Source organism: Dipodomys merriami, unplaced genomic scaffold (genome assembly GCF_024711535.1).
Source record: "Dipodomys merriami isolate MVZ:Mamm:240054 unplaced genomic scaffold, mDipMer1.0.p SCAF_33, whole genome shotgun sequence".
In the NCBI taxonomy this organism is placed as follows: Eukaryota; Metazoa; Chordata; class Mammalia; order Rodentia; family Heteromyidae; genus Dipodomys; species Dipodomys merriami.
In genome coordinates, this window is record NW_027204826.1 from 10,001,545 (window position 1) to 10,027,178 (window position 25,634).

At 42.6% G+C, this 25,634-nt stretch overlaps 1 protein-coding gene and 1 pseudogene across 4 annotated transcripts in view; one reads left to right on the forward strand and one right to left on the reverse strand.

Moving 5' to 3' along the window:
* Positions 1-25,634, reverse strand: part of Entrep2 (endosomal transmembrane epsin interactor 2) — a 161,435-nt gene that overhangs the window by 44,879 nt on the left and 90,922 nt on the right. The window contains exon 1 of one of the 4 annotated variants that reach the window (XM_070043117.1): positions 22,333-22,413. The exons of the other annotated variants lie outside the window; for them this stretch is intronic. The gene's annotated coding sequence lies outside the window, so the exon portion shown is untranslated. Of the gene's footprint in view, positions 1-22,332; positions 22,414-25,634 lie in introns of those variants that run through there. 4 annotated transcript variants of the gene reach the window in all.
* On the forward strand, positions 22,296-22,886 carry LOC138842019 (thioredoxin-like protein 4A pseudogene; annotated as a pseudogene).

The following is a 25,634-nucleotide window of genomic DNA, read 5'->3' on the forward strand; positions in this document are numbered from 1 at the left end:
CGGCGGCTCCTCCTCCTCCTGCGCATGCGGGAAGGGAGGGAGGGAGGGAGGCCGCTGCAGCTTGTCTGGCCTTATCAGTGGTTGTCACTGAAAACACTTGAACTAAAACCCTTCAGAAGTACACGGCTAAACTCTGGGGCGCACATGCTTAGGGGTTGCTTGGGTTTTTGTTGTTTTTGTTTTGACATTACTGGGATTTGAACCCAGGGACTCATGCTCCTGATCATTAGAAGCAGGTATTTTCTCTGCTGTGCCTAGGAGTTTATAAGACAAGCTTTGCTCAAATGGAGAACGTCTTCCCTGAGCTTTACAAACTTAGATTCTCTGCATTAAACTTTACCAGCCAATCAACTATGAATAAACCAGAATGCCAATAACACATTTCCTTTAATGCTGTTTTTTTTTTCTTTTCTTTTTTTGTGTGCCAGGCCTGGGGCTTGAACTTGGGGCCTAGGTGCTCAGGGCCGGGGTACCATCCCTGAGCTTTTTCACTCAAGGCTAGTGCTCCACCACTTGAGTCACACCTCTACTTCTGACTTTTTGGGTGCTTGACTGGAGATTAGTGTCACAGACTTTCCTGCCTGGCCTGGCTTCAAACCAAGATCCTCACAACTCAGCCTCCTGAGAAGCTAGGATTACAGGTGTAAGCCTCTGGCACCTGGCTTCCAATGTTTCTAGCTCAGTCAGGCAAATTTATCTTTTGGGAGACATGGTCCTAGAAACTGCTTTGGACCCATAACTAGAATTTTAGATGAAATGTTTAAGATGGATGCTACAAAGCAGGGGGAAATTGCTCTCTCAAGAGATTAACACTTAATTTTGGGCATCAGTGATCAAGAATTGCAGTAATAGGCATTTCCTAAATTTCTCCATTTTAAGGCTCAATAAAAAAGAAAGGACATCCAAGTATCATCCCTTATTATCTGTGATGTGTGTGGTTTGTATATGTTTTTAATCATGTAACTCTTAATAGCCAAAATGAGTCATTTCATTAACTCTAACCATCAGCAGTTGGCTGCCATTATATCTCCAGATTTTAACAAATATATTTCTTTTCATTTACTGACTTAGAAAAGAGAGAGAATCCTGCCACCTTTGTCTTTTTAAAGCCAGCCAGAAAGTGGGTAAGGTCTTCAAAGAACTAAACCAAATTGATTTCCTCCTTAATGCAAATATATTTGAAGAAAAGTGATTGAGAACACATTATTTGAATAATAACCTCAAAACACAACCTTATTAAAATTTCATTAAATGTAACCAGCATAACATTTTTGTTTCTAATTTAATATGAAAATGGAGTCTGATAATGGTGTCGGAACCACAATACTAAACTCCATGTTGTAATGCACGTGTGCTCAATTCTTGCGAAGCTATGAATAATAACTTTCTGTTCCACCCAGGATCCAACATCCACCCTGACAGATGCTGTCAGGGTTCTAATGTTGTTGTCAGGGTTGGAATGTGTCTCCTAAAAGTTCACATGTTAGAATGTAACAGTGTAGGGATGGGGCTCTTATGGCTGGAATCAGAAAGGCTCTAAGGGATTGCTGCCATTATCTCTGGAGTGAGCTGGGAATTCTGATCTGTTACTAAAGCGAGTTTCAGCCCTTTTGCAAGTACACTTTCTCACCCGCTGAGGCATTCCACTTGTGTTGGTATAGAAGAGGGAGACCAATGGTGCATATTTTCTCTCACGTGAAGCTAGATCTAAAGTACACTAGGGCATGATAAGTTATACAGGACTCTAGGCATTCACACAGTGAGACCGAAGAAGAATATTCTTTTAGGGGAGGAACACAAAGGTGCAGTGCCCTCAGTACCTCTGATCATATAAAATACTATTTATCAAGATGAAGTCCAAGAAATGGAAACAAGAGAGGTTTTTTATTTCCTTTTTGTCTTGTTTGTTTATCTGTCTGGGGCTGGGTAAGGAGGGAGGCACCAAATGGAGGGACAAAGGATGAACAAATGCAGCAGTGGTACTCACTGGACACTATGCTGAAAATGAACTATACAACTTGTGGGTAGGAATAGGAGGGAAAAAACTGGGAGAGAGTGGGGGAAGGGGTGCCATTGTCCAAAGAGAAATGTACTCATTACCTGACTTATGAAACAGTAACCCCTCTGTACATTACTTTTATAATAATAAATATTAAAAAATAAGGAAAGTTAGCAAGGGTACAGAGCATTAGACTTGACATTTCAAGGTTTGAACCTGTTAATTTTTTATTCCCTGTTACTTGTATATGGTAAATAAAAATCTCATGAGAAAAATAAAAAGGCTCAGGTGATCTCTGAGGGTGTTTTCAGAGATGATTGTGTCATGGATTAAAACTTGGAATCGAAGCTGGGCACCGGGGCTCGCGCCTGTCATCCTAGCTCCTCAGGAGGCTGAGATCTGAGGATTGCGGTTCAAAGCCAGCCGGGGTAGGAAAGTCCATGAGACTCTTATCTCCAATAAACCACTAGAAATCCAGAAGTGGCGCTGGCTCAAGTGGTAGAGCACTTGCCTTGAGCTGGAGAGCTCAGGGACAGCGCCCAAGCCCAGAGTTCAAGCCCATGACTGACCAAAAAAAATTTGGAATAGATAATTAGAGGGGGCTAGAACTGTGGAAGTTGGGGGCTCGTTGGAAGAAGTGAGTCACTAGGCGTCACCTTAGAAAGGTACACTTGACCCTAACCCCTTCCTTCTATTCCTCCCTACTTCCTGACTGCCATGAAGTAAGCATCCGCTGTCACATGTCCCTGCCACTATGATATTCTCCATCACCCCAGACATAGAGCAATGGATCCAGGCAACTGAAACCTCTGAAATCAAAAGCCACAACAAATACTTCCTCCTTGAAAACAATCTCTTCCACAGATGTGGCCCCTAGACCCTTGGCTACCTGGCCTCCAGAGCCATACACCAATAAAATTCTACTATTTCTAAATGACTGATGGGATTCTTTTATAGCAATAACAACATGAAAAGTAGACTCCTGACAGTGGCCTGTTAAGAAAAGAGTATCATCATGGCATTCATTGGTTTAGAGTAAGAGATTCATCTGCTTTTTAGTTCTCTTGCAAATTATAATGAGTAGTTAAGTTCCAAGAAGCCCTGCACAATCTAAAACTGAGTAAAGGTCCCAACAGAAGGATCAGTTGTACTTTGAGCCAAATGATTTCAGCAAAGCAAGAGATAAGAGAGAAATGGCAAATAAGAAGAAAGCTGTCATCAACAGATTTGGTTCTTGGTTGTTGTTGGTTATTTCTTTTTATGTGAAGATCTTCATTTAAATTACTGAGCAGCCCCACCAGTCAGGTGACACTTGTGACATGGAAATCACAGCATCCTCAGCAGCAACGGTACTGAGGGAGCATATTGCCATATCTCAGAATAGATGAGGAAAGGTTTCACTTTTCTCTCCTTTTTTTAAATGTCTGAATCCAGGACTCCAACTTGGTACCACATGTTTTCACTCATTAGCTAGGACTCTACCAAATGAGCCATGCCTCCAACCCCAAGGTTCCGGTTTAAAAAAACTCTGTCCAAAAGAATGGAGCGCTGGTAAGGTGGCTTCATGGTAGAGTGCTTGTCTAGCATGCATGAAGTCCTGGGTTCGATTCCTCAGTCAGTGCCACATAAACAGAGAAAGCTGGAAGTGGTGCTATGGCTCAAGTGGTAGAGTACTAGCCTTGAATAAAAGAAGCTCAGGGACAGTGCCCAGGCCTGGAATTCAAGCCCCAGGACTGGCAAGAAAAAAAAAAAAGAATGTAGGTAAGAAAAATACAGCTATGAAATGACATCATTAGAACAAAGGTTAGATGTGGCTATGACAGACTGACATGAAGCTATGGATGTTGGGTAGAAACTATAACCATGATAACACTACTAAACAATAATTCTCAATAACAACTGCTAAGGATGTATACAAAGGTAGGTATGGGTCAGGCATGATTCCAAGTGGTTTTTAAGTAAGATTTGCTTAATTTCCATCACAATCCTAGGAAGCATATCAATTTATTTGGGTTTCTCTTCTCACTGGTGGAGAATCTGACATATAGAATTGGGCATTGTCCTAGAAGAAATAAGAACTTGGAACCAGATGGGAAAACTACCAACACCACAAGTTTCTGTTTCAAAGTTTAACAAAAGAGAGAGAATACTAATTGTGACCTCAAGGCATGGAGGAAGATGTTTGCTATGCATACCCCGCAGGGCCTGGTGAGTGGCTGATCACACTTTGCTTCTATTCCAGTGGTTATGTTAAGGAAAACATTCCAGGGTTAAACAAAAGTGCTTTGAAGTTCTTGAAGCTGTACTCTCTCAGAGCCCTGATGAGGCCTGAAAATTATATCAACATGAGACAGATTAGAGGGAAACAAAGTCTACAAATGGAAGGTTAAGTTTTATGTGCCATTGGAAGTCCCATAAGAAAACCTAAATGCTTTTGTATGTGAACAAAGACATGTCATTGTGGAACAGCCATAAAATTCTGTGAGGAGACTAAAGGAAGAGAACTATTTTAACCAGGATGTTTGTACAGAAATCTTGTGGCCATGCTGACACACTGAGGAATAATGCTTCTTTTCTGCTGGTCTGGGGAAAAGCATCTTGCGTGTGGAAGTTTTTCATCTCTTGTTTTCAGGAAGAAAAGAAGAGATTCCCATGCCCTTCTCTCATCTGCTGTTTTTCAAGTGCCTGGAGCTCAAAACAATCCTTATGCCAAAGTGGCATATTTGGGGGAGCAGATTCTCCTACATTAGAAAGATGTGCTATGCAGTGAAGAATATGTACATATAAAATCAGAAAAAGGTTAGATAGATAGATAGATAGATAGATAGAAAGATAGATAGATAGATAGATACCATCTGATATCTATCTGTAGATAGGCAGAATGTGGTATCAATAGATAAGAAAAATACTATGTTATACCTATCTGGTATCACATGATATCTATAAATAGATATTTAGCTAGATATCATGTAGTTATAAATTGAGACATGATATCTATCTATATATGTATCTACCTATCTATATATGAATTTTCCTGATTTTATATGTACATATGCAGATATGTGTACATTATATGTAACTTAGGTATTGTATACATAATATTTATCTATCAAGGTATTATTACCATAATTTCCTTTTAAAAACAAAAACGTTGATTGCTTAGGAGACATATGAAAATTGTATGCTCATTGTCATTTATTATTGTAGTGACATCATACCATACCAGTCATTCAGTTCACCATTTCACTGAATTCAGCATGATTGGAATATGGCATTTGTGACTCTTCCATCTGTGAAGTATCAAAGACAAATGTCTATTTTTTTAAAAAAGAAAAATTTCCAATAATTTCTGTCAATGGCCTTTTTGCTTGTATTATCAGGCTTGACAGAAAAAAATAATCAAAATTCTTTGAGGCAAAACCAAAGCCAAAAATTTCACATGCAGTTGAGAGGGAAAGGCCTTCTGTCAGTCACTCTTTCAATGCCTCTGAGTAATTAAATGCTTTATTTCATCTCCTTGGCAGCAAATGACTGCCATGAAGTTCTCATCATCGGCATTATCTGTGAGAATCTCCTCTCCATTCACTGGTCTTTCTTGTAGAATCGCAACAGGATTTAAGTATTTTTCTGACAGTAACACAGTGGGACTCTTGAAGACAAGCAGTGAGCAAAATATGCAGCCAGCAATGTATGAGCAGCATTGGCCCTGTCCAGTGAAGGAGAATGTAAAGACACTGAGAAGCAAATACTATTTTGGTTGGTAGACAGCAAGATAATCGCTCCAGGTATCTTAATGGTGGCAATATAATTCCTTACTCACTGGCTCTATTTAGTCATTTAAATTTAATTAATTGCTTAATTAATCTATTTTTGTGCTGGTCCTGGGGCTTGAACTCAGGGCGTGGGTGCTGTTCCTGAGGCTTTTTTGCTCCACCATTTAAGCCACAGACCCACTTCCAGCTTTGGGGATAGTTAAGTGGAGATAAGAGTGTCCTAGATTTTCCTGCTAGGCTTGCTTTGAACTGTGATTCTCATATCTCAGTCTCCTGAGTAGCTAGGATTACAGGCATGATAACTGGTACCCAGCTATCCAGTCATTTTTAACAGTGTCTACCTGTTCCTAACAAACATCCTCCATCTCAGATCATGAGGTAGATATCATAACACTTTGTCCCTCAAAAGGGAAAACTCAAAGTCTGGCAGAGCTGTCCTTGATGAACTAGTGTACTCCATGCTTGTACCGATATGGCCCAAAGCCTGTTCTTAGACCCTTTTTCCACAAAGAGAATTAGGAACCTTTATGAAGGTTGTTGAACCTTCATAATCTTAATTAAGATATAGAATACAAATATACAAGGTCTATATACTATTCAGTAAGATTTGTTTAGTTCGCTTGGTTTCCTCCTCTCTTTCTTCCATTCTGCATCTTTAGAAACAGGCTGGTTCAGCTTTCCTTCCTCCCTCCCTTCTCTCACCTCCCTCCCTCCCTCCCTCCCTCCCTCCTTCCTTCCTTCCTTCCTTCCTTCCCTTCTTCCTTTCTCCATTTCTTTTCTTCTATTCAGGACAGACACAATGCCTGGAAGTTCCATCAGCATCCCTCCACGGCCTCACATAGATCCTCCTTTTTCTTAGTGCATAAGCTGAAGGGTGGTGTAAGATGAACTGTTTTGCTCTCACTTGGAATAACCCTGCTTATGGTAATGCCGACTCAGAAGACATCTAAGACAGGGATCATCTTTTCCACCACTGAGTCCCTGGGTCCTGAGTTCAATGTAAGACTTTGATTAGAAAGCTAATCTGCTTTGAGCTAGTTCCTGTCAGGGGAAGTCATAGCTAAGTCAGTACCCAAACCTAATGTGCAGGAAAATGGGAGCACCAAGAAATGAGACTGTTCCACAGGACTAGAGCTTGAGAAGGTAACTCTAAGAATGGGATATTTGAGTGTCACAAGAGACTAATGAAATACAACTTGATGCTGTTGTTTTGTTTCTGCATAGCCATTGACAAAGATTTCAGTTGCTAAGCCACTCTGTCTATATCATTCTGTTACGTCAGGCCTAGCCAACCAATACACATGAAGAGCAGTAGAAAAGAACTGAAAATACAGAAATAAGCTCACACATATATAATCAATCAGTTTTTTTGGGGGGGGGAAGCAGCGAAGATAATTCAGTGAAATAAGTGGTACTGAGATAATTTGATAGCCACATGTCAAAGAATGGATTTAGATCCCAACTGCACACCGTGGAGAAAACCAGTGCAGATCTGGAGGTGTGACTCAGCAGTAGAGCACCTACCTAGTAAATGTGAAGCCTGAGTTCAAATCCAGTACTTAGAAAAAATGTCTGTAAGTCTGTATAGATATGCTTAGGATCTATGATTTAAAACTAAATTCTTGCTGGGGATGGGCAGTGGCTCACATCTGTAATCCTAGCTACTAAAGAGGCTGAGATCTGAGGATCACAGTTGGAAACCAGCCCAGGCTGGCTTGTATAAGGTCTGTGAGACTCTTATATACAATTAATCATAAAAAAGCTAGAAGTAGAACTATGGCTCAAGTGGTAGAGTGCCATCCTTGAGCCAAAAAACTAATGGATAGTGCCAGGTTCTAAGTTCAAACCTCAGTACCAGGACAAACAAGCAAACAAAACAAAACCACCTAAATTCTTTCCCCTTGTTTTGAATTTCAGCACTAAAGTCAAGATATTCTGTAGTTAAATACCATACAAAACAAAACAGCTGTTCAAGCACACAATGGATTAAGCAAGTCCCATACAATATTATATAAACATCTGCTGCTTATCAGGCCCAAACCTTTACCTGATCCCACCTCAATGTCATCTGCTATAATTTATTAGATGAATGACTCCCACAGGCACAAGTGTGAAAAGGCTTGATCCTAACCAGTAGTGGTTTGGGGAGGTGGTAGCCCTTTAAGAAGTGGGCCTTCATGGGAGGTTTCTGTTTCCTGAGCACCAAGAGGTGATTGTTTCCTCCACAAAGCACTCCCACCAGACCAAGGGCAACCAGGCCAGGACAACCATGGCCTGAAACTTTTGAAACCTTCAACCAAGTGAACCTTTCCTCCTTATTAGCATTCATCTCAGATATTTCAGTTCAGAGACAGAAAGCTAATAAAACTTATTTTTTGTGGCCCGTACTGGGACTTGAACTCAGAACTCCTTGACCCCTTCTGGCTCAAGGCTGCTGCTCTACCACTCGAGCCACAGCTCCACTTCTGGACTTTGTTGATGGTTTTTGTCGGTGAGAAGAGTCTCAAAGACTTTCCTGCTTGGGTGGCTTTGAACCATGATCCCCAGCTCTCAGCCTCCTGAGTAGTTTAGGATTACAGGAGTGAGCCACTGACATTTGACTAACATAGCTCCTTACTAAATGGTGTTCCTCTCACTAAACTGAACTTAGCTCTCATATGACAGAGAACAAAGCTTTATCCATAAGAAATATATAGTGATCATGAACCTGAATAAAACCTGGAAATTCAGATGAAGTATGGCCCTCCATTTGAACCAAGATTCAGTCCACTGACTAACCAGATTGTCAAATGCACCTTCTCACCCATTTGGTAAAAAAAGGATAATGTCTCTATAAAATAATATTAATAACAATAACCTTCTTTTTGTGTTGGTCCTGGAATTTTAACTCAGGATTTGGACACTGTTCCTGAACTATTTTGCTCAAGGCTAATGCTGTACCACTTGAGCCACAGCTCTAATTCTGACTTCTTGGAAGTCCATTGAAGGTAAGAGTCTCTTGGACTTTCCTTCCCAGCCTGGTTTTCAACAGAAGTCCTCCCATCTCAGCCTCCTCAGTAGCTAGGATTATAGGTGTGGGCACCAGCACCCAGCAATAATCATTATTTTTAGCTAATATGAGCAAATGAATTGAATTCTACCTAACAGAACTATGTTCACAAACAACATCAACATAAGAATTGGTGTCCTGGCTTTCTACTGGAGGGGACCAGAAAGTCAGGGGTTCTGTTCTTTCTATTTGAGCAGCTCTTTTACCTTGACTGTCTCTTGTTCACCTAGACAAAAAAAAAAAAAAAGAACAGAAAGACATACACACATGCGCGTGTGCATGCGTGTATGTGTGTGTGTGTGTTGTCCTAGAATAAAAACTATTCAAATGAGCCAGGTGCGAGTGGTTTATGCTTGTAATCCTAGCTGAGATCTAAGGATCTCAGGAAGCTGAGATCTGAAGATTGTGGTTGAAAGCGAGCAAGGGCAGGAAAGTCTGCGAGGCTCTTATCTCCAATTAATCTCAGAAGAAAAAAAAAAACAGAATTGGCACTGTGGTAGAAAGCTAGCTTGAGCAAAAGTTGCTGCTCAAGTCAGCCCTGAGACCGAGTACAAGCCCCAGGACTGGCAAGAAAACAAAACAAAACAAAAACCTATTCAAAGGAGCTCCCTCAAGTTCAGTTATGACAGAGCTGTCATTCATAGGGAAGGTCTTGGGGTATGGATTCATCATCCTCAAATATGCTTGGACAAATCCGTGAGGTCTTCTGTATTTATTTCTATTACAAAATGTAAAGACCTTTTTCTGCTCCCCCTTGAGACATGTAAGTCACCAGCACCTACATGACACTTCCAGGAAATAGAGGTGACTGATTTATTTGTTAGAGACCCCCCAGAAGGTAATCCCCAGAAACCCAGCCTTAAAGGAAACTTCCTTTTTCTCCCCAGCTGCTTTCTGTGTGCTTGCCTATGTTCTGACTGCTATGTGATGCCTTTGAAAACCTTGAATAAAGAAAATAAGAAGGAATGACACTCTGAGGAATGCAGAAGCTTAGTCTCAATTGGTCCAAAGGAGGTACAGGACAAAGAAGGCTTGGGGAAGGGAGAGACAGAAAATGGGTAAGGCCAGAATGACACAATCACCATATAAATAAAATAAGGTAAAGGACAAACATATCTCCACCTTAGCTGAGAATGTTAAGAGGAGGTTAACCTGCACAGATGAGAACCACATTCTCCTGGTAAGAAAGGAAAGATCCTGGGCCCTTGGCCTTCACTTCAACAGCCAAGAAAACCAGATAGGCAGGTTGACCCAAAATGCATGGGATGAGAAATCTGGATCTTTCTGGTCTCTTCAGCTGGCAGTCCTATTTTATTATCTGGGCTGGATACAGCAGTTTTTTTTATTTCAATTTTAGATTTTTATTAACCCCACAAGCTTGAGAGAGGTGATATGGGAAAAGTAAACATTAATTAACTGCTTCCTTGGATCCAGCCAATCATTAAACACATGTCAATGAAATTTCCTTGAGCAGCTCAATTGTTTGTAATTATCCAAGAGGTTCATTTTTCCTCCCTTTCACGTTTACCTCTAAGCAAATTACCTAATTCAATGTGTTTATTATTCTGGACATTGAAAAAGCTGCGCATGGGGAAATTTAGCATAGCAATGAATGGATGTGGGCACATCTGCTCTGCATCAACCTCTGGGCTTACGTGTGATTACCAGATACAACTTAGAGGAATTGGGAACAACGCATTACCCTTTAATATTAACCACCCATTCATATTTTCACTTGAGGAATCTATCTGAAGGATGATTACTTGCATAATTTATGTGAAAAAAATTATACAGCTCGATAAATGGAAGTGACTGGTTTAGGAATGGACATGTGACCCTGTCTTGACCAATGATTTATGAGGGATATTTTTTGGTGGTATCTGAAAAATGTTTATTTGCTCTTAAAAAAGAAGTCTAACCTGGGTGCCGGTGGCTCACGCCTAGCTACTCAGAGGCTGCCAGCCCAGGCTGGGAGACTCTTATCTCCAATAAACTACTCAGAAAAAGCTGGAACTGGCACTCTGGCTGGAATGGTAGAATACTAGCCTTAAGTACAAAGAGGCTCAGGGACAGCATCCAGCTCTGAGTTCAAGCTCTAGGACCAGCAAAAAAAAAAAAAAAAAAAAAGAGGTTTATAGGCAGAAAGGGATGGGGGGGAGGGGGAGGGCTAATCTGACCATTACACCTACACTCTATGCTACAACCCAAGCCTCCTGTGTGTTTAGCAAGACAAGACAAGAAGTTAAAACTTTTAGCTCAGCCAGGCACCAGTGGCTCAGGTGGCTGAGATCTGAGGATCATGTTCAAAGGATGGGCAGGAAAACCTATGAGGCTCTTATCGCTAATGAACCCCAGAAAACCAGAAATGATGCAGTGGCTCAAAGTGGTAGAGTGCTAGCCTTAAGGAAAAGAGCTCAGAGACAGTGCCCAGGCCCTGAGGTCAAGCCCGGTAACCAATAAAAAACAAACAAACAAGTAAACACCAAGAAACGTTTAGCTCGCCCATTTTCAGGAATATGTCTATCTTGCTGTCTGACTTCATGCAGCATCCTCAAGGGTGGCCTTGTTTTCTGGCCATAACTGGTCTCAATATGGTGATGATCAGGGCACGGCTGAGCTGGGAAGGCCAACAAAACCGCATGTTCTCCCATCTCCACTGGTCACTGGTGATGCCCTACATGGAGGTATAGCCAGAGGCTAGCCCACTCCTGCTCCTCAGGGCCTATGGGAGAGTGACATGCTGCACTGAAATTGGGATCTAAATCCAGTCTGAGTCTATGACCCATACAAGCCATACTAGGTGCTTTCTAGAAAGCAGTGACCCACCACCAGCAAGGACGACTGACCACCACGGTGGACTCTTGTCCAGCTGAGGGATCTGATCTGGGAGGGCAAAGCCACTCACCACCTTAAAAGTAAAGTTTTAAGGTCGTACTGAAGACAATCCAGAAGAGATCTCATCTTGCCCTTAACCCATCCCTACACTATATAAAAAAAGACAGTGTCATTAGCGTAATTGTTGTTCAGCCCCATGAAGAGTAAGCAGCCCCATTCTATGTCTCCATCCATCCCTTCCGATCTCTCACCCATGTCCTTAAGCAGGCTCTTGCTACCCAAGCCCCCAGCTGAGCTCAAACCAGAGCTGGAGCAACTCCACACCCAACAATATGATCACACAAAGTGAACTTAACTATAAAGTACAACGGCTAAGAGGAAGGAGACAGCCACATTCCAGAACAGATGGCTACTACCGAGCAGCACTTCAGGCAGAAGCCGAAATAGACTATGTCATGAAGACATAATGAGAACACATAAGGAGATATTATTAGGGCAGGATAAAATACTTCAAGGACCAAAGAATGCTCAGTACTTTCATTTAAAAAATGTCGTACAGATATTAGGGAAAAAAAAAAAAAAGAGCCCAGCCTACGCTGTAGAACACCAAGTGCTCTTTTAGGAAGATCAAATGAAAGACGTGTCTTGCAACACAAAATGAAAAGCAAACGAACCAGAAAGCACAAATGAAAAATGAAGATGTGGTGGGTAGAGGAGGGGCATAAAATGAAAATGTTAAGTGTAAAAGGTTGGGAAAGAATGCAAAATTATGACAGAGTATCAATAAAGGACTCCCAACAAAGGAACAATCAAGTTGGAACATCCAGGGTTCTGAACAAGACAGAATTGAGACACGTCCTGGCAGTTTTCTGAATTTCAAGAATAGAAAAAAAAACAAGTCACTTCTGGAAATTGATGAGTTTTAAATGACATTTGTCACCTGTAATCACAGGAGGGAAAGACTAGGGAAAACAGTTACTGACTTAGGGAGAAGGAAGAATTAAGAATTCTCTACCCAGCTGGGTGCTAGTGGCTCACGCCTGTAATCCTAACTATTCAGGAGACTGAGACCTGAGGATAGAGGCCGAGAGCCAGCCTGGGCAGGAAATTCTGTGAGACTCTTATCTTCAATTAATCACAGAAAAAGCCAGAATTGGATGTGTGGCTCAAGTGGCAGTGCACTAGCCTTGAGCAAAAGGAGCTCAAGAATAGTGCCCAGGCCCAGAGAGTTTGAGCCCCAGCACTGAGTGGGTGGGGAGGGTGGAAAACTCTCTACCCAGGAGAGCTACCATTATGTCAGAACTTAAAACTATATTAATGCACATGCAGAGCCAGAACGTACATATTTCCCATGTATATTCTCTAAGAATACTTGTGTACATTCTCATGAAAAAGTAAATACAATAGGGATCTAAGGAAAGAGAAAAGAGTACAGGAATCAATAGGAAGAATCAAGAATCCATCTTGTATTACTGTGACCTTTTCTTACCCAGTCATCTATTGTTGCATACAGGGCTGATTCCATCCTTTGGCTGTTGTGAGCAGTGCTGTAATAAATCTAGATATGCAGGTGTCTTTCTATACCCATTTTAAGATCTTAATGGACCATAACCAAGTGAATATAAAGCACAGTATAATTGTTCAAAGGGCTCTTGAATGGAAAAGGAAACCCTTAGTAATATTCTCGACCCAAATAACCTTGACATCGTCCAGAAAGAAGAAAAGGAAATGGAGATGAAATAGAAACAAGTTTCAAATGAGTTCCTTTAGGCGAGGCCAAGTGAAGAGGATATTGAAATCAGTGAGCTGGGTGGATATGTTGATTAAGGTTACTGTCTCTACTCCTAATCCAAGTGCGTGCGTGCGTGCGTGCGTGCGTGTGTGTGTGTGTCAAGGCTTGAACTCAGGACCTGGGCACTGTCCCTGAGGTTTTATGCTCAAGACCAGAACTCTACCACCTGAGCCACAACTCCATTTCTGGCTTTTTGGGGTGGTTAACTGGAGATAAGACTCTCACAGACTTTCCTACCCAGGTTGGCTTCAAACTGTGATCCTCAGATCTCAGCCTCCTGAGTAGCTAGGAGCCACGGTCCCTTTCCTTCTCTCCCTTTTCCCCCACAAGCTCTACTTTTCCTTGTTGTTCAATAGTGTTGTGGCTTGTTTATGGTTTGAGTTTGTCCTAGAAGGGTCTATGTGTTAGAGGATTGTGGTTCAAAGTCAGCCCCAGCAGGAAAATCCATGAGACTCTTAGCACCAATAAACTACTCAGAAAAAGCTGGAAGTGATGCTGAGGCTCAAGTGATAGAATGCTATCCCTGAGCAAAAAGGAATTCAGGGACAGTGCCCAGGATCAGAGTTCAAGCTTCAAGATTGGCAAAAAACAAACAAGTAAGTAAGTAAATAAATAAAAATTAAATGTCCCTGGCAGCTTCTGAATCTGGGATTCTAAACCTTCCCTGAGGGAAAATTCCAGATCCAGGTGACTTCACTTGTGAATTCTGCTGAAATTTTATGGAAGAAACAACATCAGTCTTCAATAAAGACTTCTGACTCAGTGGCTCATGCCTGTAAACCTAGCCACTCAGGAGACTGAGATCTGAGGATTGCAGATTGAAACCAGCCAGAGCAGACTCTTATCTCCACCAAAAAGCCAGAACTGGAGCTGTGGTCAATTGGTAGAGCACCAGCCTTGAGAGAGAAAGACGAGGGACACCTCCAGCACCAACCCTAGCACCAGCACACACACACACACACACACACACACACACACACACACACACACACACACACAAAATCTGATAAGAACACCTGAAAATGAACATTAAAGTCCAATCTCTCTCATGAATACAGAGTCAAAAGTCCAAAACAAAACATTAATAATCTAAATCAAGAGTCAGCTAAGTTCAGACGAGGAAAACAGATTCACTTAACATTCAAAATCAATCAAAGCTTTTCACTGTATTAACAGAATAAAGAATTTCATTAACAGAATATGAGAATTTCTCTCATAGTCTTCTCAAAAGAAAGATGAGTCACATGATAAAATTCAGTATGCATGATTTCTAAAAAGCCTAATGAAAAAAATCTCAGCAAGCTTCAATTCAAAGGATCTTCAACAATAAATACAAAAAACTTGCATAAAACATCACACTTTATTATAAAATATTGAGAATATTTCCTCCAGGATAAAGAATAAGACAATGAAACTCACAGCAATTCTTCATTGTACTGAGGCCCCAGCCAGGAAAATCAGAAGAAAATGAAACAAGATATTTGAATACTAGAAAGACACACAATTATTTTATCAATCAGTCTATCATCTTTCTATATCTATTATCTACCTAACTGCTATCTATTGCCTATCTTCTTTTTATATCTATCATTGATTTATTATCTATAATCATCTTTGTATCATCTATCATCTTTCTGTCATCTATCTTCTTTCTATATCCATCATCTACCTATCTTCCATTGATCGTCTATGTATCATCTGTCTATCATCTTTCTATCTTGTTTCTATATCTATCATCTACGTACCATCTATCATCTTTCTATGTGTCATCTATCTACAATATTATCTTTCTATCTTCTTTTTATATCATCTAATTTTTACATCTATTAGGTATGTATGTATTAGGCATGTATCTATCTATCTATCTATCTATCTATCTATCTATCTATCTATCTATCAATCTATCTATCTATCTATCTATCCCCTACTGATTCTGTGTCTCTAGAGAGCCTTTTCTGATACAAGCATTCCTGGAGATGAGAGATGGGGGTACCTTAGACTAGGAGTAAGCAGAGGAGGAAATGAGAAATGCATAGATAAAAGCTATACAAATTTGTCTGCAGAATAGCAAATATACAAATACTATAGAAGGCACAACAGTCCCTATTCAAAACAAATGAAACCTTTCGGCAAGCTTAGGCCCACAGCATCCTTCCACCCACAGACTCTGCACCCATAGCTTCAACGAACCTCAGATTGAAAATGTTTGAGGAAAAAAAAAATAAAAAGCACCTGTACTGAACATGTACAGACTTTTCCTTGTCATTATTCCCTAAATAGCATAATGTGACAACTCTTTATATAGCATCCACCCTGCACTGGATGGCACGAGTCCTTTGGAGATGGTTTAAGGCATCCGGAGGACGCGTGCATGCTCTATGCAATGCGCTGTGCCATTTGCACAGGGGATTGGAGAGTCATAGATTTCATATTCATGCAGTGTCCCGGAGCCAACTCCCCAGGGACACCAACTGCCAACCTGACTGAAAAAAGAGAGAGCCTTTTAAAAGATTATAAGCTGGGTGCTGCTCATTCACAGATGTAATCCTAGCTACCCAGGAGGCTGAGAGCTGAGGGGTTGAGGTTCCAAGCTGGAGAGAGTGACCAGGCCATTAGTAAGCCTCAGGACCAGCACCAAAAAATAATATAATATATACATACACATTAATATATAGCATATATAATATGATAGACTATAGAATATATAGTATATAGTACATGTAATAATTTTATATATATATATATCAGAAGTCTAAGCTACCCAATCACCCATCTTTTCATAAGTGATACTAAGTCCTGTACACCACCACACACTGAGCACCAGGGAGCCCAGACTCCAGTGTTTTGAAGAGTGGCACAATTCCCATGCATTGTAGCGATGTCCTGAGCCAGGTGGACGCCAAATGAAAATTAATTCCAACAGAGGTTGATAAAGCTGAAGTCCATTAAAAAGCTAGACCACTTCATATTAGATTTTCAAATGAATGAGACAAGAGCCTTTGCGATAGCTTCAAAATGGGCATATTTATAACCTTGTCCTGCTTGCCAAAAATAATTACATCCTTTTTAATTTTTTCCCCCTGCCAACCATTTGAATTCATTTTACAGCAAATGGAAAGGAGAAGAAAAATTTTAAAAAAAAATAAAAAAACAGGGAGCCATTCCCACAAGAAGGAAGAGAGGTTTGGAACCCTCAGGCAATTTTTTTTTTTTTAATGGCTCATCAATTCTGGAACATTCTGTCTTTGGAATGGTCGGTGTTTATATGTTTATCTATTTTGGATATCATTGACTCTCCAAATGAATTACACGACACATGTCCTTTCCAGAAACTACCAGGGTAGGAAGCTGGGATCACGCTAGACATTGCTTGCAGGGTACACAATGACTGCCCAGCTCCTGTCCCTGGAGCTGAGGCAGAGCCTGGAGCAGGCAGGCCTCACCTGACTCTGGCTTCCCCTGGCGGGAGTGGGGGGTGGGGGTGGGGGAGGGCTGGCACTGCTGGGGAATGGCACTGCTGGGGGGGTGGCTCTGCTATGGTTGGCATCTGCAGTGTCCTCTGTGTGATGTAAACTTCTGCAGAGAAGTGGTAGAACTTTTAAGGGCCTCCTGGCTGTCCTGAGGCCCACCATCAAGCCCCTCAGCCTTGGTGCTGGCTTCCGGCCAACCACAGTATCCACAAGGCAGCCCCTGCCCCTCCCCACCCCTTGCTCAAATGGCTCCCCCTGTCCAGGAGTAAGTGATAGCAAGGTATCTAAGACCTTCAGGAAGAACAAATCTGCAATATTCCCCCCTGCCCTCTATTTTATTTTCTTTTTTCTTTTTCTTTGTCAGTTATGGGGCCTGAACTCTGGGCCTGGGCGCTGTCCCTCAGCTATTCAGCTATAGACTAGCGTTCTACCACTTGAGACACAACACCACTTCCGGCTTTTTCTGTTTATGTGGTGCTGAGGAATCGAACCCAGGGCCTCATGCATACAAGGCAAGCTCTCTACCACTGAGCCACCTTCCCAGCCCACCTCCCCCCTTTATTTTTTTAAAGTTCATTTGTTAAGAATTCAACTGAGTAGGAGGCTGAGATCTTAGGATCATGGTTCAAAGTCAGCCCCAAGCTGAAAAGTGAGACCCCTATCTCCAATGAACAACCAGAACACCACAAGTGGAGCTGTGATTTAAAGTGGTAGAGGGCTAGCCTTGAGCAAAAGACTGCAGAGACAGTCCGGGTGCTGGTGGCTCATGCCTATGATCCTAGCTACTCAGGAGGCTGAGATCTGAGGATTGCTGTTCAAAGCCAGTCCAGGCAGAAAAGTCTATGAGAATCTTATCTCCAATGAACCACTAGAAAACCCGAAGTGGCACTGTAATCAAGAGGTAGAGCACTAGCCTTGAGCTGAAGAGCTGAGGGACAATGCCCAGGCCCAGAGTTCAAGCCCCATGACTCTCTCTCTTTCTCTCTCTCTCTCTCTCTCTCTCTCTCTCTCTCTCTCTCTCTCTCTCTCTCTCTCACACACACACACACACACAAATTAACTGTGTAAGGGAGAATTTCTCCCTGCTTTTTTTCTTGTATAACTAAATGAGAATATCACTTTCAAATGCTGTACTCTGCTAAAATAATATAGGGGACCCTGACTTGTTCATATAGCATGAAAGTCTGAATAGTCAAATTTTAAAAGGTGGCCATATTTGACATCCTAAGTCAACACAGGAGATACCCAAAAGTCTACTGGAATGTTTAATCTGAACATACTGTCCATCCTATTACTTTCTGTCATCAGTAATACCTCAGATTGAGTAATGATGCAGAAACTAAGAAGAAATTTGTAAATCAGACACTGAGACTGACAACCTCCCTGTGGGAATTTACAACCCAAATGCAACAGATTCTGGAGGATTGCTCTAGAAAGAAAAGAAAAAAAAAAAACAGAAGCAATTAAGGGGGGGGGGACAAAAACAAAAACACCAATCTTCCCATTGCTGTGGTTCTCCAAATTTACTATATGTTAAAGCTTGAACCTCCAGTGTGATTTATTTGGATACTGAATCTTTTTTTTTTTTTGTCAGTTGTGGGATTTGAACTCAGGGACTGAGCGCTGTCCCTGAGTTCTTCTGTTCAAGTTACCACTTTGAGCCACAGTGTCACTTCTAGTTTTCTGGTAGTTACTTGGAGATAACTACGCAAGCTGGCTGTGAACCTCAATCTTCAGATCTCAGCTTCCTAAATAGCTAGAATTACAGATGTGAGCCATCAATGCCTGGCTTTTGAGGTGCAGTTTCTGCCAAGTTGGCCCAGGAGCAGGAAAGCCACAGAACACAACACAATTTCAGAGCAAGCCTGGCCTTATACTGCGATCCTCACTTCCTGACCTCTAGTTTCTCCTCCCTGGCAAGGCAGAGGTCTGAGCTCACTCTGGGTTCCCAGGGTGGGGGGCAGTGCATGCGCCACACAGGTGCAGCTGCTGGGGTGTGCTACCTGGTGCATCACAGGACCTCTTTCTAGAGTGACTTGTGCAAGAATTTGCCCTATGGATTCTATCCAGTTTCTTAGGTTTGAATAAACAAGGTTTCCTAATCTCTTCAGATTAAAAATTCACCTGTGAAAGATGCCCTCTCTGTATTGGGGTGAAGTGGAGGGGGAAGCATGACTCACCAGGGAGTCTAGAGGATTTGGTACAAACAAGCTCGCTTAACTACCATCCTGCATCAAGGCCGCTAGAATATTTTCTGCCATTCTCTCTCTGTGTTCCTCCTTGTTTAAAGCAGCTGAGCCCCGCCACTTCCTGGGTTCTCTGTGTGTCTATGAAGGCTCTTGTGTCACAGAAAACTATAGAAGATTGCATGTTCTTCTGTTCATTGGCTCTATGGCAGTTTAGTTCTCAGGCCCAACTGAAAGGCCCAAGAGAGCAGAATGAAACAGCCCGGTGAATCATCACCAAAGAAAAGACATTCAGTGAGAGGTCATTAATTGCCACATGACTGTAAGGGCAGCGATCAGAGAAAATCCACTAGAAGCAGTTTTAATCCTTGAAATACAGCACCTAGCAGGACACTAAAGGGACAGGATTGTCTAGATTCACATCCAGTCAGTGTGATTACTGTCTCTGTGCCTCAGTTTCCTCATCTCTAGCAGGTATTGAACAGTGACACCAATTGCACAGGATGATGGTGAGATTCTTAAAAATGTAAAGTGTATTGCAGCCAGATGCTGGTAGCTCGTGCCTGTAATCCTAGCTGAAGAGGTTGAGATCTAGAGGACTGCAGTTCAAGGCCAGCCCAGGCATTAAGTAGTCTGGAAGATTCCAATCTCGAAATTCACTAGCAAAAAGCCAGGCTGGAGGAGGAGTGGCTCAAGGGGTAGAGTGCCCAGCAAAGCTAGCAAGCTGAGTAAGCTTGAGGCTTTGAGTTCCAACTCGAATGCTGCTAAAGAAAGAAATAAACTCATAGTGCGCCCACAGTGTAATGTCTGGAACACAGAAGCCCTTAGCAAATTTCCATACTAGCTTTGTGGGCTTGTGACCAAGAATGATCAAAAGAAAACCAGCCTGGGATCTGGCCCTCCATGCACGTAAGATGCTCCCAGGAGAAACAGCTTTTTATCACTGTGACAAAATCACCTCATACAAATGTATAAGGAGGAAAGGGTCATTTTGGCTCACACTTCCAGAAGTTTCCTTCCACGGTGAGTTGGCCCTGTCGCTTTCTGGGTCTGTGGTGAGGCAGAATATCATGGAAGGAGTGCTTCTGGGGGGAGCTGCTCACTCCACAGCAATCAGGAAGGGAGGGCTAGGGATGGACACAGCATGAGGCAGACAGGACAGAGTGGCAGAGACAGAAACAAAGAGGAGAGACAGAGAGGCTAGGCATGGTAGAGAATGTCTTTAGTAGCACTTACTTGGAGGCCGAGGTGAAAAGATTCCAAGTTCAAAGCCAGCCTGGGTAACTTAGTAAGACTCTTCAAAAGGAAGGAAGGAAGGGAGGGAGTGACAGAGGGAGAGAGGGAGGGAGGGAAGAAATCAGAGAGCGAGGAAAGTCTCAACATCCCCTTCACAAGCATGTCCCAATGACCTAACTTCCTCCTACCTCGTCACCTGCAGGAAGTTCCACAAAGCCAACAGTGTGGGGACCCAGCCGGCGGAGACCATGGGCCTCCCTCCTCTGAGTCCTCATGTGGACGAGAGAAACATCTTAAGAGATTAACCCCCACCAAACAGACAAGAAACAAAAGTCACAATGTCATGTTATGAGGCGCAGAAATAGTTGAGGAAAGGACCTGTGGAAGATGCTGTCTTACCTACTCTCAGCTCCTGCTTGCAGGTGAGCAGACTGAATCTAGAGTTTCCCCTAGCATCTTCCCCTGGGGGTGAAGGGAACTAAGGTGGGCAGAAGGAAGTCTAGCAACATTTTTAAATACCTTTGGCATAAAGCTCACAACATAGGGATGGATGCTGGGGGCTCACACCTGTAATCCTAGCTCCTCAAGAGGCTGAGATCTGAGGATCATAGCTTGAAGTCAGCCCAGGCAGGAAAGTCCTTGAGACTTTCATATCCAATGAATCGCTAAAAAAGCCAGAAGTAGGAGGAGAGCTGTGGCTCATGTGGTAGAGTACTATCCTTGAGTGAAAACACACACACACACACACACACACACACACACACACACACACACACACACACACACACACACACACGCACACACACAGGACCTGACCTCAAGCCCCAGGACCAGCACCAAAAATATAAAAATAAATTTAAAAAAATTTAAAAAGCTCCTACACAGCACATCAGGAATCTATAAAAGGAAAGGGTCTATCTTGAGAGGTGGGTGATGTGGCCCGCTGTGGGGCTCAGCCCTGACCCAGACAACAGGACATTTCCCAGGGATTCTCCAGGGCCCTCTCCAGGGAGTTCTGAGCCACCCTGGGTACCACATGCATCCTCCTGGGTAGGACATTCCACATGAGGAAACTCAGGTCCGACACTGAGGCTGACGAGAGAAGATGCACTGGGGAGAATTCACACACATCAGAGTTGCACCAGAGCCAACCGCCTGGCATAGGAACAGGACAATGCACTGGCATGGCGCGTGTGCAAACACACTCGTTTGGGGCAAGCCAGAAGTGTGAACACAGAGCTTGGAAACAGGAACTGAAACAGCGGCCAAGAGACAGAAGCTTCCTGCCAGGGGAGACTCAAAAGCTAATGAGAATATACATCAAGCCAGAGAAGGATTCAGAGTGATAAAAAGATGAGACTCGGATGAGGGAAAAAAGAGAGACTGGAGACAGAAGTAAGGAAACCAATTACAAAGTGAGAATTAAAATCCCACCATTGTGGAGCTCATAAATAATTTAGGAAGAGCTGGGAACAGAGCTGAAATGAGTGAAAAAAATCATCAAAGTAACGGCTTAGGAGGATGGCTGAGGATGAGGAAGAGGATTCATGTGAAGGAGTGGTAGTTTGTTTTTCTTTTTTCTCTCAGTTCTAGAAATGAATCATTTTATAATGAAAGACCGCCAATCTGGTAATAGCACCTTCCATCTCCCTCTTCTGTTCACGTCACAGAAACAGATGTTGGAAACACACAGGGGCTAAGCAGGTAGCCAGTGGTAAGAATGAGTGATTTTTTTTTTCCTCAAAGCTAGTACTCTACCACTTGAACCACAACACCACTTCCAGCTTTTTGGTGGCTAATTGGTCTCACAAACTCTCCTGCCTGGGCTGGCTTTGAAAGCATGATCCTCAGATCTCAGCTTCCTGAGTAGCTGGGATTACAGGCATAAACTACTGGCATTCAGGGAGCGGGAGCGGGAGCGGGGACCAGGCGGGGCGGCCCCAGCCGCCCGAGGCGTAGGGCCACGTCAGGATGTCGTACATGCTCCCGCACCTGCACAACGGCTGGCAGGTGGACCAGGCCATCCTGTCGGAGGAGGACCGCGTGGTGGTCATTCGGTTCAGACACGACTGGTACCCCACCTGCATGAAGATGGACGAGGTTAAAAATTTTGCAGTTATTTATCTTGTGGATATTACAGAAGTACCTGACTTCAACAAAATGTATGAGTTATATGATCCATGTACTGTCATGTTTTTCTTCAGGAACAAACACATCATGATTGATTTGGGCACTGGCAACAACAACAAAATTAATTGGGCCATGGAAGACAAGCAGGAAATGGTGGACATCATAGAGACCGTGTACCGTGGTGCCCGCAAAGGACGTGGATTGGTGGTCTCTCCCAAGGACTACTCCACGAAATACAGATACTGAGCATGCCCCCTTAGCCTGTGCGTCAATATTCGGAGTCATTTCCATGTGGAAGAAATCTCAGCTGTTCAAAGCCTTTGGGAAAGTGTGTGTGAATCAAGGGCAGAAGGGTCCTTGAGATGAGGGCAGCATGGCCTTAATTAGCTGAAGCAAATAAACTTCCAGTGAAGGAACAGTGGTTAAAAAAAAAAAAAACTACTGGCATCCAGCATAACCGTTATTTTTATATAATAGAAAAAGAAATGTAGTATTAAATTGAGCATTTCTGATTGGTACCTATTTTTTTTCTGGCAGTACTGGGGATTGAACTCAGGACTTGCCAGGCGGGAGCTCTACCACAAGCTACTCCATCAGCACCTATCTGCACTGGTTACTTATGAGACAGAGTCTCATATTCTGCCAAGGCTGGATTGGACCATGATCCTCCTGTTGGTGCTTCCCCACATCTCTGTGATGACAGACATGTACCACTTCACCCAGCTTTTCCCAATAGCTGAGATGACAGGCACATAACACACACCGTGCCTAGCCATAGGTCAATATGGCGTCTCTCAGATATTTATTTTTGCCTACACTGCCTCAAACCACGATCATCCCCATTTCTCCCTTCTAATTAGCTATGATTGCAGGTTTGAGACACCCTGTCCTGCTCAATGCCAGACAATTTAAAGCTTTTGCTGTTGTATTTTTATATATAGTTTAATCTATTAGAAATATCTGTTGGTCTTTATTTTTAAGAGAAACAACATAACCTTTACTCTAAAGAGAATAAAATCCATACAATGTTCTTCCAATAAATGTATAGTAGATGCTATTAGAGACACGGGGGAATTTGAACCAGAATAAGCCTCTGCAGAGCTGGAAATATATTCATGGTAGTCTTCAAATGCATGAATGTAAGTTCATTTCAGAAATGCACGAGTGATTCAACTCAAGGGAATCTGTTAATATCTCTACAGCAAAGGTAATCTTAATGTTAAAATAATAAAACAGACATGAGGATATAATAGTCACATTTCAATGTGTTTTCAAATGTATTAATACAACTGGGCACTCATGGCTCATGCCTGTAATCCCTGCAACTCGGGAGATGGAAATAGGATTTTAGGTTTCAGGCTAATCTGGGAGAAAAGAAAAGAACCTACCAAGATCCTATATTTCAAAGAAAACAACTGATATGATGGTGCATGTCCTAAAATTCCAGCAACACAAGAGGAAAAGGTAGAAAGACTGTAGTCCAAGGCCAACGGGGCAAAAGTACAAGAGAAAGTCCAAGCTGGGTACCAGTGGCTCAAGCCAGTAATCCTAGCTACTCAGGAGGCTGAGATTGGAGGATCACAGTTCAAAGCCAGCCCGGGCAGAAAAGTCAGTGATGCTCTGATCTCATGTCCTAAGTAGGTTTCTAGAAAAATATCTTCTGTGTGTGGTCTTGTAAAAATTTGTTTCAATACAAGTTCTGCCGGTTTGGGTTTCTTCTTCAAACTAAAAAAATTATTTAAGTGCAGTCACGAGCTACCTAATGACAGTTTTGCTCAATGACAAGAACACACAGTGGTCCGAGCCCGGTTGGGGGCACTGAAGATTTCCTGCTGCCGTGGTTATGTTGCAGGTCAGTGCCAGCTCACCGTGCACGGCCTCACCGGGCCCCCGCGGCTGCTGGGCACCAGGATGTACAGCCTGCAGGGCCCCCGGCGCAGCAGAAAAGTCCAGGAGACACTTATCTCCAATAAACTACTCAGAAAAAACAGGAAGTGGTGCTGTGGTACAAGTGGTAGAGCGCTAGGCCTTGAGCACATAGTGGCCCAAGGACTGCCCAGGCCATAAGTTCAAGCCCCAGAATTGGCAAAAAAAAAAAAAAAGTCCAAGATTCTTTAAAACAAAAGGCATTGGGGTGTGGTTCAAGTAGTACAACATTTGCCTAGAAAGTGTTAAGCCCTGCGTTCAAACCCTAGTACTACCAAATTTCTTTCTTTCTATCTATCTATCTATCTATCTATCTATCTATCTATCTATCTATCTATCTATCTATCTATCTATCTATCTATCTGAAAAATAATCACACATACAACAGCAAAACACAAAAAAACTAGGTGTGAACTTGGCAAGAAATATTTAAACCCATATAAAGAAAACAGTAACATACACATGGAAGGAAAGAGCAATTTGAATAAGCAGAACAACAAACCACATTTTTTTGTGTATCAGTGCATATGAGTGAGTGTGTATGCTCTGGTACTGGGGCTTGGTCTCAGGGCCTAGGCACTGTCTCTGAGGTTTTGTGCTCAAGACTAGCATTCTACCAGTTGAGCCACAGGTCTACTTTTGGTTCTTGGGTGGTTAATTGGAGAAAAGCACCCCACAGATTTTACAGCTCAGTCTGGCTTTCAATAGTGATCCTCAGATCTCAGCCTTCTGAATAGCTAGGATTACAGCTATGAGCCACCAGCACCTGGCTACAGTCCATATTCTTGGATAATGAGATTGAACTCAAAGGAGATTCTGGTTCTCCAAAAGCCAAGTTTAAGGCCACAGTTATAAAAACACCCTCATGCCGGGCGCTGGTGGCTCACGCCTGTAATCCTAGCTACTCAGGAGGCTGAGATCTGAGGATCGCGGTTCAAAGCCAGCCCGGGCAAGAAAGACCGTGAGACTCCTATCTCCAATAAACCACCAGAAAACCGGAAGTGGCGCTGTAGCTCAAGTGGTAGAGCGCTGGCCTTGAGCTGAAGAGCTGAGGGACAACGCCCAGGCCCAGAGTTCAAGCCCCACGACCGACTAAAAAAATAAAAAAAATAAAAACACCCTCATTGTTTCCCTGAAGTCAGGTGACTCACTTACACAAGAACAACCACACAACCATTGGTAAGAAAACTTTATAACAAGGAAGAAGGAGGAGGAGAAAAGGCAGGCCTGTGAATTTT